This window comes from Ursus maritimus, unplaced genomic scaffold (genome assembly GCF_017311325.1).
Source record: "Ursus maritimus isolate PB19 unplaced genomic scaffold, ASM1731132v1 scaffold_4, whole genome shotgun sequence".
Lineage (NCBI taxonomy): Eukaryota > Metazoa > Chordata > Mammalia > Carnivora > Ursidae > Ursus > Ursus maritimus.
This window is the reverse complement of record NW_024426552.1, coordinates 37,507,630-37,515,860: the sequence shown is the minus strand read 5'-3', so window position 1 is coordinate 37,515,860 and position 8,231 is coordinate 37,507,630. Positions and strand designations below refer to the sequence as shown.

Below are 8,231 nucleotides of genomic sequence, written 5' to 3'. Positions count from 1 at the left end.
GGGGGGGGGGGGGGGGGGGGGGGGACTTGCAAACCAGGTCCTAACTCGTTGGGGTATTATCAAAGCCTAACTGACCTGGGGAAGGGGAATATCCAGCTCCAGCCCCTCTAGTCTTTCAAGTGGGAGAAGGGAAATACTTAACTCCAGCCCTGTTACCCGGTTCCACCTAGCTGGGGAGGGAAAGCCCAAGAAACTCTTATGAAGTTCACAGCCCAGAGGCTTTGCCTCTCTAAAAGATTAAGATCCAATCCCAGGAATGTAGAGTTTCCCCTTTCCCTACACTTCACCACGACTTTACTAAAGGCTTACAGCCATTCCTTTTGCTTGGCACGTCATGTCCAGCTCTCCAGAAAAATCACGATCCTATCAAAGGCAGAAAACCCAATTTGAAGAGGCGGAGTAAGCATCAAGACCAGACATGGCAAGGATATTGGAATGATCAGGCCAGGAATTTAGAACAACTGTGATTAATACACTAAGGGCTCTAACGGGTAAGGCAGACTGCATGCAAGGCCAGGTGGGCAGTGTAAGCAAAGAAATGGAAATCCTAAAACAGAATCAAAAAGAAATGCTAGACATCAAAAACACTGTAATAGGAATGAAAAAAGCCCTTGATGAACCTATTAGCAGACTGGATACAACTGCAGAAATATTCTCTGACCTAAAAGATCTATCAATAGAGTCCTCAAAAACAGATAAGAGAGCAAAAACTGAGAAAAACAGAACAAAATGTCTAAGGAGCATGGGGAAAAAAATGGAAAAAGATGTACATGTACTGGGAGTATCGGAAAGAGGGAAAAGGGCAAAGAACAGAAGAAATATTTGAAACAATAATGACTGAGAATTTCAAAATTAATGTCAGATGTCCGACACCAAACCACAGATCCAGGAAGCTCAGAAAGCACAAAGCAAGATAAACACCAGGAAAAAACAAAAACAAAAAAACAAAAAACAATTACACCTTAGCATATCATTTTCTAATAGGGCTTTATCTTTATCTTTGATTTTCTAAAAGGGGGCATTGGGGGAAGACAGAGGGAAGAAAGGGGGAAAGGGAGATTTTCCCGTTGGGGGGTGGGAAACACCTTTACCTATAGAGGAACAGGTAAGAATTACATCCCACTTCTTCCTAGAAACCATGCAAGCAAGAAAAGTAAATGAAATATTTAAAGTGTTGAGAGGGAAAACACACACACACACACACACACACACACACACACACACCAAAGTAGAATTCTGTACCCTAGGAAAATATCCTTCAAAAATTAATAAGAAATAATGAATTTCTCAATTGACCAAAAATTGAGGAAATTTGTTGCTAATAGACCTGCTTCACAAGAAATGTAAAAACAAATAAAATCATTGAGAAAAGGAAAATCCTATAGGTCAGAAACTCAGACCTATGTAAGAAGAAGAGCATTGAAGAAGGAACAAATGAAAGTAAAAACTTTCACTTTTCTTACTCTTCTTTGGTCTAACGGATAACAGGGATTTTTTTTCTCAAATTAATAGCAACAGTTTCAGTTATGTGTGTTTATATATGTACCATACACATATTCTTCATGCTTACATGTAAGTGAAACAAATGACATTAATGATACAAAGGATGGAAAGAAGGAATTAGGGTTATTTTGTTTTAAGGTACTCACACTACTCATGAAGTGATATAGTATTTTTAAGAAGATTTGAATTAGTTGTGAATGTATATTGCAAACTCTAGCATAACCACTAAAAAAAAGTTTTGAAAAAAGTATAATGGATATGCTAAGAAAGGAGAGAAAATGGAATCATATAAAATGTTCAATTAAAACTACAAAAGGCAGAGAAAGAGTGAGAGACAAAAATAGGAACAAAGAACAATGACAACAAATAGAAAGTGGGTTCAGCTATTCTCCTCCTACTTCACTTGCTAGGAAATTGGGTTTTCAAAATAAAAGAAGGAAGGTGTCAGGATGGCCAGTGAGCTAAGGTTCCAGACTCAAAGTGCTCAATATAGAAAAAGGACATGTCCTTCACATCCCTTCTTCATGGTGGCTCTTCATTTGTCTTATTTTGGTTTGGCCTCCTCCGGCCTCCCTGTATTTCTTGCATATGTCTTAACTGATCTTTTTTTCTGTCAGTCTTGTCCACATCATAGTTGGGCCTCCTACTACATTCTTCTGAAACCAAAGTTTGAGATTCTGAACTTTGTCTGTGACTGTCCTTCCAGAGCATAGGTATCTCCCACCTGGTTAATTAAACTTACCCTCACTTTTAGCTGGCTAAGACATAGACTTCTTGTCCATGCATCTTCCTGACTTTGACATAACTTATCCCACTAGAGTAAGGGTGCTCGTAGACCTGGTGTCTTCCAGTGTGGTCTCCCCACTATAGAACTATGGCAGGACCAAGAGCGTGTCACCCATGTCTCTCTCTTACCATGCTCTTCTACCTTCTTCACTAGACTGAGGTACTTCATGTTAACCAAGTTTACAGAGCTTAGTGGTTCCACTCAAATGGTCTCAACTGAAGGTGTGAGTCACAGTCCCTGAATCTGATACTTTTTCAATTATCTGATAGACTTTCCTCATCCTCAGGTCAATCCCAGAGAGGAAATACTGAGACATAAGTCAATTTCCCTCTCAAACTCCCTTGCATCTCTGACCAATCTTCACGGTCAGAGCAAAGTGTTATTTCACTTGCCATGGTCTTTCCTGTACTAACCTTGGGAGAACACAGTTGCTTTCTCTAAATATTGCAAAATACCTAGTTTTGCCCTATATATTTTAATGAAAACTCAAGAAATCAAGCCAATCCTATTTTTTTTCTGCAATGACAAAATTGATGAACATAGTCTTGTAAAATATTACCAATAGGGTAACTGTTATCATCCTCTTTCTCCTTACATTTCTTCAGAAGCACACTTTCACGTTCTCATCCCCCAGTGATGCCTACAGGCTTGGACCTCAGGTCAATTAGCATGATGGTTAGAGATGCAGAAAAGTTCAAGAGTTCAGTGTATTAATACTTTTCAAATCTTTACCTGCATTGCCATTCTCACCTATCTTCTCTTCTAAATTCAGATGCTTATTTCAACTACCCTTTTAAAAACTTCTGGGAAGTCCAATAATCAATGCAAAATCTTATGTAAACCTCGAATTCTTTATGTCCTCCTCAACCCCTGAAACTCTCTTGTAATCTCACTTAATGGTATCATTTCTTACTTGATACCCTATTACAGAAACTACAGTTACTCTTGACTTTATCATTTCCTCCATCTTACCCTCCCCTCCAATTAAGATATGTCTTAGGTGCACTGGCTTCTGAGTAATCTTGCAAAATTTTTAGGATAGTGATACACATATGTGTATATATATGTGTGTGTGTGTGTATATATTTATTTATTTACTAATATTATGTTATGTTAGTCTCTATACAGTGCATCATTAGTTTTTGATGTAGTGTTCCATGATTCATTGTTTGCATATAACACCCAGTGCTCCATGTAATATGTGCCTTCCTTAATACCCATCACCAGGCTAACCCATCCCCCTACCCCCCTGTCCTCTGACACTCTCAGTTTGTTTCCCAGAGTCCATGGTCTCTCATGGTTCATCTTCCTCTCTGATTCCACCCCCCTTCATTTTTCCCTTCCTTCTCCTAATGTCCTCCATGCTAGTCCTTATGTTCCACAAATAAGTGAAACCATATGATAAATGTCTTTCTCTGCTTGACTTATTTCACTTAGCATAATCTCCTCCTGTCCCATCCATGTTGATGCAAATGGTGGGTATTCGTCCTTTCTGATGGCTGAGTAATATTTCATTGTATGTATAGACCACATCTTCTTTATCCATTCACTTATTAAAGGACATCTTGGCTCTTTCCACAGTTTGGCTATTGTGGACATTGCTGTTATGAACATTGGGGTGCATGTACCCCTTCTTTTCACTACATCTGTATCTTTGGGGTAAATACCTAGTAGTGCAATTGCTGGGTCATAGGGTAGCTCTACACTGAACATCTTGAGGAATGGATGTACATTTCTTGGTAAACAGTTGCAATAACTCTTGCTTCTCCCCTAGTAAGCTTCCATAAGCTTCTCCTTTCCTACTGGTCCTTGTGTATTATGTTCCAGCTTTTAGCAAAATGTTCACATTTCTTCATCCCTGCCGCCATCTTTAACATCTGGAGCACTCCGTGCTAGAGCCACTCTGAATTTTTTCTCATTCAGGTCATGCCCTGCAACTTCATAATTAGGTGTGCTCTCTGCTGTTTGTCTCAATGCTTCAGACACATTTCTGCTGTGCTCAGTTCGCAGCTCTGCCATTTATTCTCCCAGTGACCTTGAGAAAATGTCATTATCTCTCTGGGCCTAAGTTTCCTAAATTCAAGGTTAGAGATAAAAATGAAACTGAATTCACGGGATCTTTCTGATGATTAAACAAAATAATACATATTGATATTATAAATTGTCTGGCCTATTGTAAGGACCCAGCAAATGTTAGCCACTAACTGAAGATTGTATTATTAATTAGTATTTCTTATTATCGTCAGCAGCAGCAGCAACTTCGCAGAGAGCTCTTCCTTAACTTTCAAGAGCTGGTTACAATATCCTCTCATCTGTAGGGACTGCCCCAAGAAAATCTGTTCATTCTGTTCATTGCACTATTGTCCTGTGCGATCTTGTGTTCATCTCCTCCTAGCTTCTCAGTATCTTGAAAGCAAAGACCATGATAGTCATCTTTATATTTTCCGTACCTGGTCAGTGATGCGTCCAGTAGGTACTCAATAAACAGTTGTTAAAGGAGGAAAAACAAAAATAATAAAACTTATTGTGCTCTTAGTATGTGACAAATTCTCCTAAGGTCTGGTATGTATTAAGTCACTCAAGTTTCCAATAGGCCTGTGACTGGCTACTCCCATGGTCACCCCCATTGCCGAGGTGAAAAACTGGTAGATAGAGAAGTTGGGTAAGTTGGTCACAGCCAGGCTTGGAACCTAGGTGATTTGCCTCCTGATTCTAGGTTTAACCTTAATGCTGCATTGTTTTTCCTGAGCCAAAAGGATGACAAAGTGACAGAGGATGGGATTAGACATACTCTATGGGACTTTCTGTTTAACAGTCTACAATCCTAGGACTTCTTTTACAGTCTTTGAGTCTAATATATGCAGAAATAATATATTTTTAAAATATATTTAAAGTTTTAGAAAAGGTTCTAACTGTTCATATTTATTCACTGGGCATATCTAGTCTGATAAAATGATTATGTTTCATATCAATTAATCACAGCATGACTACTCATACTCTTACCTACTTATGATTTTATTCAACTTCATTTTCTGAGATAAGTGGTTCTGTTTTAAATAGAATCAATTAGGAGTTACCTTGAATCTGGAATTTTATAATTCCCAAAGTTTAAGCTCTAACTGCCTTCATCTCAAACAAAAGTTTTACTCCAGTTTTGACTATGCTAGGTTTACACATTTAAAAACACATTACATTCAGGCAGGTGCTCGTGGGAAGAATTTGGTGTATAGCAAGGAGCAGACATTTCTCTAAAGGTTTAACCAGCTGCCTGTATCTCTGAGAAGAAGGGACCTAGGGACCCTCCATGTCTGACACAACTATTGTAGTAGTGAGAGTAGACAGACCGTAGGGAAAAGTAAGCTGAATAAGATAAGGCAGGAAGAGATGGCAATAAAGAGTGAGTTGCCGCTGTGGCCAACTAAGGCTCAGTTCTGCTGCGGACCCTTAGAATTGTTTCTCTGAAGGATAGGAAGCTGGGGTCTTTATCATAACTCTTGTCCATTGTTGAGGGTTGTTTCTCAGGGGCACTAATTATCTCACACCTCCTAGCCTTGCTGTGTGCAGTGAACGAGCTTCCTGTAACTTCCACAGAAGCAGACAAGGGAAGCAGGCCCCTGAGGTGGGATGCTGCCGGAGTGATGGAGTTCTACAAGCGCAGCCGAATTGCAGGTCGGTTCAGGGAATCTTAACACAGAGCCTCGCGTTGTCTGCTACAGCGGGCCTAGTCACAGCTGAGAACGGTTACTGCCTCACAATAAGTTCACGCTTTTTAATAACTCATAGAAATTGTGGCTGGCCATGAACTAATGAAATAAAGACTGTGAAACAGGTTCCTGCTACAGCGGTGGGTCCCCAGTCTGTTACTGTATTCATGATCTCCCTTCACCACCATCCGTTCTAGAGTCCCCTCACACTTAGTCAGCTCTCCAGTCGGCAGAGAAGCTGCTTACCTGATAAAGAAACCTAGATCTTCGTCCCTCAGGTGTCTGAGGCTTTGGTTACAGGACCCCTTATCAGGCAATTGTTGCTGCAAATTCTTTTTTGTGTGTGTTATGACTGAGCATGAAGACATCAGCAGATACCGTAGTGATCCCCTGCAGGGCCCAATACATTCCTCAGGACCTTTATTATGTGGCAGCGACCTTGGAAATTCATGCTAGGGTGAATGACACTGTCGATTTACTAATTCCTTTACTTGCTTGCTGGTCTAAAGCCATGAGGAACCAAAATGACTAGGCAAAATTAAAGCTTTAGCTTTGGATGAACCCTCAGTACATCCCCCAGAAGAACCATTTTCCAACTGGGGTTGAAGACCTTGAACTCTGCAGAGTCTAACACCGTAGAACCGTGTAGCACAGGCTCCCTGTTGGGTTCCTTGGGGGAGAAGGTGATAGACGTCAACCCTCTCACCGTTTGTTTCCTGCGTCTGTGTATTTTAGTCCTGGGGTCCTTCTCCTTCTTGGTTAGCCGTTTCCTAATTTCAAGTGACTCCCACAAGTTCTACAGGACCATTTAAAACTGTCCTTGTGATAATGTCCAGGGATTAGGGTCATTTTAATTTCAGTATTAAATAAAACTCGGTTTTCAACATCTCTTGAAAGGTCTCGGATGTTCTTTTTTCTCAATACACAATTACCCTGGCACAAGGCCAGAGGTCCTTTAAGGAGAGTTAGCATAACATTTATTGTATATGCTTTGGGTGGCATAACACAGTCTTTCCTCAAGAGAATGATCTCCATTTTGGTCATAGGATCCTGTATTTGAGGCTAGCTCAGATTGGGAAATTGAGCAAGGAATGGTGATTTTGTTGTTGTTGTTGTTGTTGTATAGTCTAAGAGAAGCCTTGAGATTTCTCTGCAAATCAAGCAACACCCTTGTTGGCTGCTCGTGTATTTCACTGCTAGACACACCACAGTCTCTCTGCCATCAGAACAGAACACTGCAGGTGAAAGACCCCTTTTGTGCCATATTAGTGTTGCTGGGCTTTATTGTAATTATGTTTACTTTGCTTCTGATGGGTAGGTATCTGGCTTTTGCTGTTCTGGAACTGTCCTCTTCACTGACACTAGGAGCTTCTCTTTCATGGAATCATCATCTCCTGTGATTTTTGGCTCTACAGAGGACAGTCACATTGAATTTCTCAAAGATGCTTGTGTGTCTCCACACTGACACACACACGTTCTCGGCTACACCAAGTATTGCCAGATCCCAGGTTCCTATATATTCAGTATCTTGGCCATATTTTAGCAGAGAAGACCCACTAAGGCCAAACATTGTCTTCCCTTCAGTTTTTCTACCTTTACTGTTAAATCCTAGGATGGAATTTCAGCAGTGTCTACCCCCAGCTATAGGAAATGAAGATCTTTAAAAAGTGTCCATGAAGGTTTTCTGTCTTTCCCAGCATTCTCTGAGTTTATAGGTAGCTGACTTCAGGCTGGCATTTTATCTTTCCAAAGCTCCCGATGAAAATAGGAAGTTAGCTATTTCCATGATTTTTAAAACTGTCCTTAGATTGTCGCTAGACAGTTTAAATATTAGAGCTACTCCATAAGTCTCTCTCTTCCACCCCAATCCCATTTCAAAGAAGGCGAGACTATTAATGAGTACGATGCCAAAAGCAGAGCTTGAGACAAGGACTTATTAAAATGTAGTTTATTTGGAAGGTGACTCCTAGAGACAGAAATGAAGGGATGAGGAAAATGACATAGGAAAAGGAAAAAAAAAAGCTTATTCCCCTCGGGATCCCTGGGTGGCGCAGTCGTTAGGCGTCTGCCTTAGGCTCAGGGAGTGATCCCGGAGTCCTGGGATCGAGCCCCATGTCAGGCTCCTCTGCTGGGAGTCTGCTTCTTCCTCTCCCACTCCCCCTGCTTGTGTTCCCTCTCTCGCTGGCTGTCTCTCTCTGTCAAATAAGTAAATAAAATCTTAAAAAAAAAAAAAAAGG

The 8,231-nt window shown here is 40.6% G+C and overlaps 1 long non-coding RNA gene across 1 annotated transcript in view; it reads left to right on the top strand.

Moving 5' to 3' along the window:
• LOC121100478 overlaps positions 1 to 6,871 on the top strand; it is a 14,035-nt gene extending 7,164 nt beyond the window's left edge. Inside the window, exon 3 of the long non-coding RNA XR_005832253.1 lies at positions 5,840 to 6,871. This is a non-coding gene — a long non-coding RNA (uncharacterized LOC121100478). The remainder of the gene's footprint in view (positions 1 to 5,839) is intronic.
• Positions 6,872 to 8,231: the final 1,360 nt, after the last annotated feature.